The sequence below is a fragment of the Rhea pennata genome, unplaced genomic scaffold (genome assembly GCF_028389875.1).
Source record: "Rhea pennata isolate bPtePen1 unplaced genomic scaffold, bPtePen1.pri scaffold_23_1, whole genome shotgun sequence".
Lineage (NCBI taxonomy): Eukaryota > Metazoa > Chordata > Aves > Rheiformes > Rheidae > Rhea > Rhea pennata.
The window spans coordinates 725,565-734,093 of NW_026907675.1; positions in this window are offsets into that span (position 1 = coordinate 725,565).

Sequence of the window (8,529 nt, forward strand, 5' to 3'; positions counted from 1 at the left end):
CAAGCACAAACAGCACCTTCCCACACTGACACATGCCTGCCAGGGCCTCACGCAGCACTCACCTCACAGCTGCCAAGAGCAGCCAGGCAACCAGCACTGGCCTAGCACGCACTGCTTCACAAGTGACCTCACAACCACCACCACCAGCAGCAGCCAACACCCTAGCACTGCCCGCCAAGGCACACAGGCACAAGTGACCTCACAATGCTGCCTCCAGCTCTGGCCTCGCACACCCTGGGACACAAGGCACCAGCCACAGCACCAATGGCCACACCAAAAGGCACCTCCCAAGGACAAACAGCACCTTCCCACACTGACACATGCCTGCCAGGGCCTCACGCAGCACTCACCTCACAGCTGCCAAGAGCAGCCAGGCAACCAGCACTGGCCTAGCACGCACTGCTTCACAAGTCACCTCACAACCACCACCACCAGCAGCCAACACCCTAGCACTGCCTGCCAAGGCACACAGGCACAAGTGACCTCACAATGCTGCCTCCAGCTCTGGCCTCGCACACCCTGGGACACAAGGCACCAGCCACAGCACCAATGGCCACACCAAAAGGCACCTCCCAAGCACAAACAGCACCTTCCCACACTGACACATGCCTGCGACGGCCTCACGCAGCACTCACCTCACAGCTGCCAAGAGCAGCCAGGCAACCAGCACTGGCCTAGCACGCACTGCTTCACAAGTCACCTCACAACCACCACCACCAGCAGCAGCCAACACCCTAGCACTGCCCGCCAAGGCACACAGGCACAAGTGACCTCACAATGCTGCCTCCAGCTCTGGCCTCTCACACCCTCGGCCACAAAGCACCAGCCACAGCACGAATGGCCACACCAAAAGGCACCTCCCAAGCACAAACAGCACCTTCCCACACTGACACATGCCTGCCAGGGCCTCACGCAGCACTCACCTCACAGCTGCCAAGAGCAGCCAGGCAACCAGCACTGGCCTAGCACGCACTGCTTCACAAGTCACCTCACAAACACCACCACCAGCAGCAGCCAACACCCTAGCACTGCCCGCCAAGGCACATAGGCACAAGTGACCTCACAATGCTGCCTCCAGCTCTGGCCTCGCACACCCTGGGCCTCAAAGCACCAGCCACAGCACCAATGGCCACACCAAAAGGCACCTCCCAAGGACAAACAGCACCTTCCCACACTGACACATGCCTGCCAGGGCCTCACGCAGCACTCACCTCACAGCTGCCAAGAGCAGCCAGGCAACCAGCACTGGCCTAGCACGCACAGCTTCACAAGTGACCTCACAACCACCACCACCAGCAGCAGCCAACACCCTAGCACTGCCCGCCAAGACACACAGGCACAAGTGACCTCACAATGCTGCCTCCAGCTCTGGCCTCTCACACCCTGGGCCACAAAGCACCAGCCACAGCACCAATGGCCACACCAAAAGGCACCTCCCAAGCACAAACAGCACCTTCCCACACTGACACATGCCTGCCAGGGCCTCACGCAGCACTCACCTCACAGCTGCCAAGAGCAGCCAGGCAACCAGCACTGGCCTAGCACGCACTGCTTCACAAGTCACCTCACAACCACCACCACCAGCAGCAGCCAACACCCTAGCACTGCCCACCAAGGCACAGAGGCACAACTGACCTCACAATGCTGCCTCCAACTCTGGCCTCGCACACCCTGGGCCACAAGGCACCAGCCACAGCACCAATGGCCACACCAAAAGGCACCTCCCAAGGACAAACAGCACCTTCCCACACTGACACATGCCTGCCAGGGCCTCACGCAGCACTCACCTCACAGCTGCCAAGAGCAGCCAGGCAACCAGCACTGGCCTAGCACGCACTGCTTCACAAGTCACCTCACAACCACCACCACCAGCAGCAGCCAACACCCTAGCACTGCCTGCCAAGGCACACAGGCAAAAGTGACCTCACAATGCTGCCTCCAGCTCTGGCCTCGCACACCCTGGGCCTCAAAGCACCAGCCACAGCACCAATGGCCACACCAAAAGGCACCTCCCAAGCACAAACAGCACCTTCCCACACTGACACATGCTGCGACAGCCTCACACAGCACTCACCTCACAGCTGCCAAGAGCAACCAGGCAACCAGCACTGGCCAAGCACGCACTGCTTCACAAGTGACCTCACAACAACCATTACCAGCAGCCAACACCCTAGCACTGCCTGCCAAGGCACACAGGCACAAGTGACCTCACAATGCTGCCTCCAGCTCTGGCCTCGCACACCCTGGGCCACAAGGCACCAGCCACAGCACCAATGGCCACACCAAAAGGCACCTCCCAAGGACAAACAGCACCTTCCCACACTGACACATGCCTGCCAGGGCCTCACGCAGCACTCACCTCACAGCTGCCAAGAGCAGCCGGGCAACCAGCACTGGCCTAGCACGCACTGCTTCACAAGTGACCTCACAACCACCACCACCAGCAGCAGCCAACACCCTAGCACTGCCCGCCAAGACACACAGGCACAAATGACCTCACAATGCTGCCTCCAGCTCTGGCCTCTCACACCCTGGGCCACAAAGCACCAGCCACAGCACCAATGGCCACACCAAAAGGCACCTCCCAAGGACAAACAGCACCTTCCCACACTGACACATGCCTTCCAGGGCCTCACGCAGCACTCACCTCACAGCTGCCAAGAGCAGCCGGGCAACCAGCACTGGCCTAGCACGCACTGCTTCACAAGTGACCTCACAACCACCACCACCAGCAGCCAACACCCTAGCACTGCCTGCCAAGGCACACAGGCACAAGTGACCTCACAATGCTGCCTCCAGCTCTGGCCTCTCACACCCTGGGACACAAGGCACCAGCCACAGCACCAATGGCCACACCAAAAGGCACCTCCCAAGGACAAACAGCACCTTCCCACACTGACACATGCCTGCCAGGGCCTCACGCAGCACTCACCTCACAGCTGCCAAGAGCAGCCAGGCAACCAGCACTGGCCTAGCACGCACTGCTTCACAAGTCACCTCACAACCACCACCACCAGCAGCAGCCAACACCCTAGCACTGCCTGCCAAGGCACACAGGCAAAAGTGACCTCACAATGCTGCCTCCAGCTCTGGCCTCGCACACCCTGGGCCTCAAAGCACCAGCCACAGCACCAATGGCCACACCAAAAGGCACCTCCCAAGCACAAACAGCACCTTCCCACACTGACACATGCTGCGACAGCCTCACACAGCACTCACCTCACAGCTGCCAAGAGCAACCAGGCAACCAGCACTGGCCAAGCACGCACTGCTTCACAAGTGACCTCACAACAACCATTACCAGCAGCCAACACCCTAGCACTGCCTGCCAAGGCACACAGGCACAAGTGACCTCACAATGCTGCCTCCAGCTCTGGCCTCGCACACCCTGGGCCACAAGGCACCAGCCACAGCACCAATGGCCACACCAAAAGGCACCTCCCAAGGACAAACAGCACCTTCCCACACTGACACATGCCTGCCAGGGCCTCACGCAGCACTCACCTCACAGCTGCCAAGAGCAGCCGGGCAACCAGCACTGGCCTAGCACGCACTGCTTCACAAGTGACCTCACAACCACCACCACCAGCAGCAGCCAACACCCTAGCACTGCCCGCCAAGACACACAGGCACAAATGACCTCACAATGCTGCCTCCAGCTCTGGCCTCTCACACCCTGGGCCACAAAGCACCAGCCACAGCACCAATGGCCACACCAAAAGGCACCTCCCAAGGACAAACAGCACCTTCCCACACTGACACATGCCTTCCAGGGCCTCACGCAGCACTCACCTCACAGCTGCCAAGAGCAGCCGGGCAACCAGCACTGGCCTAGCACGCACTGCTTCACAAGTGACCTCACAACCACCACCACCAGCAGCCAACACCCTAGCACTGCCTGCCAAGGCACACAGGCACAAGTGACCTCACAATGCTGCCTCCAGCTCTGGCCTCTCACACCCTGGGACACAAGGCACCAGCCACAGCACCAATGGCCACACCAAAAGGCACCTCCCAAGGACAAACAGCACCTTCCCACACTGACACATGCCTGCCAGGGCCTCACGCAGCACTCACCTCACAGCTGCCAAGAGCAGCCAGGCAACCAGCACTGGCCTAGCACGCACTGCTTCACAAGTGACCTCACAACCACCACCACCAGCAGCAGCCAACACCCTAGCACTGCCCGCCAAGGCACACAGGCACAAGTGACCTCACAATGCTGCCTCCAGCTCTGGCCTCTCATACCCTGGGACACAAGACACCAGCCACGGCAACAATGGCCACACCAAAAGGCACCTCCCAAGCACAAACAGCACGTTCCAACACTGACACATGCCTGCCAGGGCCTCATGCAGCACTCACCTCACAGCTGCCAAGAGCAGCCAGGCAACCAGCAGTGGCCTAGCACGCACTGCTTCACAAGTGACCTCACAACCACCACCACCACCAGCAGCCAACACCCTAGCACTGCCCGCCAAGGCACACAGGCACAAGTGACCTCACAATGCTGCCTCCAGCTCTGGCCTCTCACACCCTGGGACACAAGGCACCAGCCACAGCACCAATGGCCACACCAAAAGGCACCTCCCAAGCACAAACAGCACCTTCCCACACTGACAAATGCCTGCCAGGGCCTCACGCAGCACTCACCTCACAGCTGCCAAGAGCAGCCAGGCAACCAGCACTGGCCTAGCACGCACTGCTTCACAAGTCACCTCACAACCACCACCACCAGCAGCAGCCAACACCCTAGCACTGCCTGCCAAGGCACACAGGCACAAGTGACCTCACAATGCTGCCTCCAGCTCTGGCCTCGCACACCCTGGGCCACAAGGCACCAGCCACAGCACCAATGGCCACACCAAAAGGCACCTCCCAAGGACAAACAGCACCTTCCCACACTGACACATGCCTGCCAGGGCCTCACGCAGCACTCACCTCACAGCTGCCAAGAGCAGCCGGGCAACCAGCACTGGCCTAGCACGCACTGCTTCACAAGTGACCTCACAACCACCACCACCAGCAGCAGCCAACACCCTAACACTGCCCGCCAAGACACACAGGCACAAATGACCTCACAATGCTGCCTCCAGCTCTGGCCTCTCACACCCTGGGCCACAAAGCACCAGCCACAGCACCAATGGCCACACCAAAAGGCACCTCCCAAGGACAAACAGCACCTTCCCACACTGACACATGCCTTCCAGGGCCTCACGCAGCACTCACCTCACAGCTGCCAAGAGCAGCCGGGCAACCAGCACTGGCCTAGCACGCACTGCTTCACAAGTGACCTCACAACCACCACCACCACCAGCAGCCAACACCCTAGCACTGCCCGCCAAGGCACACAGGCACAAGTGACCTCACAATGCTGCCTCCAGCTCTGGCCTCTCACACCCTGGGCCACAAAGCACCAGCCACAGCACCAATGGCCACACCAAAAGGCACCTCCCAAGCACAAACAGCACCTTCCCACACTGACACATGCCTGCCAGGGCCTCACGCAGCACTCACCTCACAGCTGCCAAGAGCAGCCAGGCAACCAGCACTGGCCTAGCACGCACTGCTTCACAAGTCACCTCACAACCACCACCACCAGCAGCAGCCAACACCCTAGCACTGCCCACCAAGGCACAGAGGCACAACTGACCTCACAATGCTGCCTCCAGCTCTGGCCTCGCACACCCTGGGCCACAAGGCACCAGCCACAGCACCAATGGCCACACCAAAAGGCACCTCCCAAGCACAAACAGCACCTTCCCACACTGACACATGCCTGCCAGGGCCTCACGCAGCACTCACCTCACAGCTGCCAAGAGCAGCCAGGCAACCAGCACTGGCCTAGCACGCACTGCTTCACAAGTGACCTCACAACCACCACCACCAGCAGCAGCCAACACCCTAGCACTGCCCGCCAAGGCACACAGGCACAAGTGACCTCACAATGCTGCCTCCAGCTCTGGCCTCGCACACCCTGGGACACAAGGCACCAGCCACAGCACCAATGGCCACACCAAAAGGCACCTCCCAAGGACAAACAGCACCTTCCCACACTGACACATGCCTGCCAGGGCCTCACGCAGCACTCACCTCACAGCTGCCAAGAGCAGCCAGGCAACCAGCACTGGCCTAGCACGCACTGCTTCACAAGTCACCTCACAACCACCACCACCAGCAGCCAACACCCTAGCACTGCCTGCCAAGGCACACAGGCACAAGTGACCTCACAATGCTGCCTCCAGCTCTGGCCTCGCACACCCTGGGCCACAAGGCACCAGCCACAGCACCAATGGCCACACCAAAAGGCACCTCCCAAGCACAAACAGCACCTTCCCACACTGACACATGCCTGCGACGGCCTCACGCAGCACTCACCTCACAGCTGCCAAGAGCAGCCAGGCAACCAGCACTGGCCTAGCACGCACTGCTTCACAAGTCACCTCACAACCACCACCACCAGCAGCAGCCAACACCCTAGCACTGCCCGCCAAGGCACACAGGCACAAGTGACCTCACAATGCTGCCTCCAGCTCTGGCCTCTCACACCCTGGGCCACAAAGCACCAGCCACAGCACGAATGGCCACACCAAAAGGCACCTCCCAAGCACAAACAGCACCTTCCCACACTGACACATGCCTGCCAGGGCCTCACGCAGCACTCACCTCACAGCTGCCAAGAGCAGCCAGGCAACCAGCACTGGCCTAGCACGCACTGCTTCACAAGTCACCTCACAAACACCACCACCAGCAGCAGCCAACACCCTAGCACTGCCCGCCAAGGCACATAGGCACAAGTGACCTCACAATGCTGCCTCCAGCTCTGGCCTCGCACACCCTGGGCCTCAAAGCACCAGCCACAGCACCAATGGCCACACCAAAAGGCACCTCCCAAGGACAAACAGCACCTTCCCACACTGACACATGCCTGCCAGGGCCTCACGCAGCACTCACCTCACAGCTGCCAAGAGCAGCCAGGCAACCAGCACTGGCCTAGCACGCACAGCTTCACAAGTGACCTCACAACCACCACCACCAGCAGCAGCCAACACCCTAGCACTGCCCGCCAAGACACACAGGCACAAGTGACCTCACAATGCTGCCTCCAGCTCTGGCCTCTCACACCCTGGGCCACAAAGCACCAGCCACAGCACCAATGGCCACACCAAAAGGCACCTCCCAAGCACAAACAGCACCTTCCCACACTGACACATGCCTGCCAGGGCCTCACGCAGCACTCACCTCACAGCTGCCAAGAGCAGCCAGGCAACCAGCACTGGCCTAGCACGCACTGCTTCACAAGTCACCTCACAACCACCACCACCAGCAGCAGCCAACACCCTAGCACTGCCCACCAAGGCACAGAGGCACAACTGACCTCACAATGCTGCCTCCAGCTCTGGCCTCGCACACCCTGGGCCACAAGGCACCAGCCACAGCACCAATGGCCACACCAAAAGGCACCTCCCAAGCACAAACAGCACCTTCCCACACTGACACATGCCTGCCAGGGCCTCACGCAGCACTCACCTCACAGCTGCCAAGAGCAGCCAGGCAACCAGCACTGGCCTAGCACGCACTGCTTCACAAGTGACCTCACAACCACCACCACCAGCAGCAGCCAACACCCTAGCACTGCCCGCCAAGGCACACAGGCACAAGTGACCTCACAATGCTGCCTCCAGCTCTGGCCTCGCACACCCTGGGACACAAGGCACCAGCCACAGCACCAATGGCCACACCAAAAGGCACCTCCCAAGGACAAACAGCACCTTCCCACACTGACACATGCCTGCCAGGGCCTCACGCAGCACTCACCTCACAGCTGCCAAGAGCAGCCAGGCAACCAGCACTGGCCTAGCACGCACTGCTTCACAAGTCACCTCACAACCACCACCACCAGCAGCCAACACCCTAGCACTGCCTGCCAAGGCACACAGGCACAAGTGACCTCACAATGCTGCCTCCAGCTCTGGCCTCGCACACCCTGGGACACAAGGCACCAGCCACAGCACCAATGGCCACACCAAAAGGCACCTCCCAAGCACAAACAGCACCTTCCCACACTGACACATGCCTGCGACGGCCTCACGCAGCACTCACCTCACAGCTGCCAAGAGCAGCCAGGCAACCAGCACTGGCCTAGCACGCACTGCTTCACAAGTCACCTCACAACCACCACCACCAGCAGCAGCCAACACCCTAGCACTGCCCGCCAAGGCACACAGGCACAAGTGACCTCACAATGCTGCCTCCAGCTCTGGCCTCTCACACCCTGGGCCACAAAGCACCAGCCACAGCACGAATGGCCACACCAAAAGGCACCTCCCAAGCACAAACAGCACCTTCCCACACTGACACATGCCTGCCAGGGCCTCACGCAGCACTCACCTCACAGCTGCCAAGAGCAGCCAGGCAACCAGCACTGGCCTAGCACGCACTGCTTCACAAGTCACCTCACAACCACCACCACCAGCAGCAGCCAACACCCTAGCACTGCCCGCCAAGGCACATAGGCACAAGTGACCT